At 34.8% G+C, this 3,298-nt stretch overlaps 1 non-coding gene across 1 annotated transcript; it reads right to left on the bottom strand.

The window, feature by feature from the left end:
- Positions 1-2,352: 2,352 nt before the first annotated feature.
- On the bottom strand, positions 2,353-2,459 carry LOC141688430 (small nucleolar RNA R71). Its single transcript, XR_012561873.1, has one exon. It is a non-coding gene; the product is annotated as a small nucleolar RNA R71 (small nucleolar RNA).
- Between the last annotated feature and the right edge of the window lie 839 nt (positions 2,460-3,298).

The following is a 3,298-nucleotide window of genomic DNA, read 5'->3' as shown; positions in this document are numbered from 1 at the left end:
CATAAGTATCTATCAATAATTTACTCATGGAATTCTATTCAACACATACTTCTATCTACCCTTCGTTTTACCCAAATCCGATTAACGGATTGAAAGTTATGCAATAATCAAGTATACACCGAATATATAGACCGATAGTCAAACAACAGGTCACGTATAACACATAATACATCACGTAATCAATGACATATCATCTATGAAGAAGTCTCGGGTCATAAATATGCTTTCGGGTATTTAAAATAATTTTTAAAACATTTTTCAGAATTAAAACGGGTCGTTGGATCAATTTCGGGTTAATAAACATGGTTCGGTTGGCCCATTCTGGCTCCGAAATAATTTTTAGAATAATTATCGAGTCTTGGAAATAATTTAGAATAATATTTTAAAGCTCGAAACTATTTTTCGGAATTTTTAAATTATTTTAAAATAATTAAATCTAATTAAATAACTAATTAAAATCAATTAATAATTAATTAAATCAATTAATCAATTAATTTTCGAATTAATTGACCAATTAATCAATTATAAATTAACTGAAATTAATTAACTAATTAATTCAGATTTATTTGTGAATAAAAAATAATTTTCAGAATTAAAATAATAATTTTCAGAATTTTCAGAAATTAAAAATAAATTTTTATAATAAAAATAAATAGGAAATATGATTTTTAAACATTTTATAAACAGGAATCCTAAATTTGCAAAGTCTGGAAACTTCAGGGACCTAACTGTATCGTTTTCAAAACTGCAGGGACCAAACTGCAATTTTGCAGTCCAGTCGCCGGAAAAAGTCGGGGGTGGCCGGAGAAGACGATCCCGGCGTCCTCACCCCACCAACACCTCCAGATCAATACTACACAACACCAGGAACTTGTTCATGCATTCAAAACATTCTAATCATCCCTGTTCTGGCCGGAAATTGGCCAAGAACATCGCCGGTTTCCGGCGAACATCGCAAATCTTTAAAACACAACTCCCTTCGATTCAAGCATCCTCTGTTAACGAGCTATATATCAATCGATTGCAAATTTTATAAGGAACACAACCCACTATAAATCAACAGCTAATAACCCCTGAATCAAAAACCCCCAAATTTCAATTGAAAACATTCATACGGGTTATAAACCCTAATTTTGAAATTCGAAAATTAAACTCAAATTTGAACATGTTATTGAACTCCAAATCAGACGTATGACATATGAAAATCATCAGGAAAAACAAGCTCTACAACATGCAATCATCAAATCATACAAACAATCATCCGAACAAAAATTCATATTTTTAATAAAATAAATTCGAAAATAATTAAATTTTTAGAAAAATAACCTTGATTTCTGCAGTGAAACAAAGCTCAGAATTTGATAGAACACCTCAAATCCTTCGTTTTGGTTACTCAAGCTTTAAAAACAGAGATCGGTAACGCCTTCGTTTTGCTGTTTGATTCTTAGAACAGTTTATGTAATTAGGGTTTTTCTCTGAAAATTATATAATTAACTATCTGCAAATGATTTTGATACGAAATAAAATACGGTAAAAGGCTATTTATAATTATGGAAAATTAGTATCTCGTGGGATCATTCCGGATATAAAATGGTACGTTTATTTGTAAAAACTGATCCAAACGATATCGGTTTTCGGGATAATTATCGAAATCAGTACAATTTGTACTGCGGTCTTGGTCTCAGCGCCTGGTTACAAGTATTACGAAGTGATAATTGGGATAGTTTAATAAAAAAACTCCCTTTATCGAAAATACGGGTTTTATTGATTTACCGAAACGAATATTGTATCGAAAATGTTGCGCCGGGACCCACGCAGGACAAACTGTACGCCAGATCGAAAAAGTCGAAACATGGAATATGCTCGGAATGTTACAATTAGGTTAGGAAGGAGTTCTCGAAAGAGTTTCAGGTTCCAAAAACGTAACAGTGGTTGACGTCGGTTGGTTCCCGTTTTTATAAAATAGATTTTAATTACCCGGAAAAAGATTTTAGAAATTTCATATGATTCTTATAAATCCATAAACCAACATAAAAATAATTAGGAAGATATGACAATTATCTATATTTTATTTTGGACATATAAAAATTAAAATACTCAATTAATATTATTTTTGAATATTCAAGTACAGATAACACTTAACAATTAACTCACATAATAGATACTGGGCACACATAATAATATCAAAAATAATTACACGATATATCCCGGATATTACAGAGACTTTTCCCAATCTCTTTACGGGATAAAGCAAAGTATTGGTTACATTCTTTACCACCAGGGTCTATCACCAAATGGGAGGATCTTGCTCAAAAGTTCCTAACTAAATTCTTTCCCATGGCGAAGTCTACTGCAATCAGAAACGCACTTACTCAATTTGCTCAGCAATCTGGAGAATCTTTATGTGAGGCTTGGGATCGTTACAAAGAGATGCTTAGAAAGTGTCCTCACCATGGGATGCCTGACTGGATGATCATTAGCCGCTTCTATAATGGATTGGTGATGCAGCATCAAGAGGAGCCTTGTGGGCTAAAAGCTACGATAAGGCTTATGAACTGATTGAACTGATGGCTGCTAATGAATACCAGAATCCTACTCAGAGACTATCTTAGGGCAAGGTAGCAGAAATTCTTGAGTTAGATACAGCTACTGCTATAGCTGGTCAACTTAAGGCTTTGACGATGAAGGTGGATTTTTTGGCTAATGATATAATTAATCAGATCACTTGTGTATGTGAGCTTTGTGCTGGTGCCCATAAGACGGAGCAGCGTGCTATTTCTAGTGAATCAGCTCAGTTCGTGAGCAACTTTCAGAGGTCGCAACAACCTGTGCCAGCCACCTATCATCCCAATAACCGCAATCATCCTAACTTTAGCTGGAGCAACACTCAGAATGCGGTTCAGAAGCCTTATTAGCAGTATCCAGCAAAGCAGTACAACCCTCCTGGCTTTTAGCAACCGCAATGTGTACCAAGATAATAACTCCAGCTGCAACAGTCTAATGAAAATCTGAATTGGAGGAGTTGAGGCTCATGTGCAAAAGCCAAGCGGTTTCTATCAAGACCTTGGAAAATCAAATTGGACAAATTGCTAATGCCTTGCTAAATCGTCAACCTGGTACACTCCCTAGTGACACTGAAGTGCCAGGAAAGAGAGAAGCTAAGGAGCAAGTAAAGGCAATTACATTGAGGTCTGGGAAGGTTACAAATCCCGAACACTCTCAAGTTTCGGATGAAGAAGCTGTAGCTGTAGAAGAAGTGCAGAAGGAAGCAGAAGTGGAACCAATGAAGACTATTGTT

The sequence above is a fragment of the Apium graveolens genome, chromosome 9 (genome assembly GCF_009905375.1).
Source record: "Apium graveolens cultivar Ventura chromosome 9, ASM990537v1, whole genome shotgun sequence".
NCBI classification, from domain to species: Eukaryota; Viridiplantae; Streptophyta; class Magnoliopsida; order Apiales; family Apiaceae; genus Apium; species Apium graveolens.
Note: the sequence above shows the minus strand (reverse complement) of the source record. Positions and strands in the feature narration are given on the sequence as shown.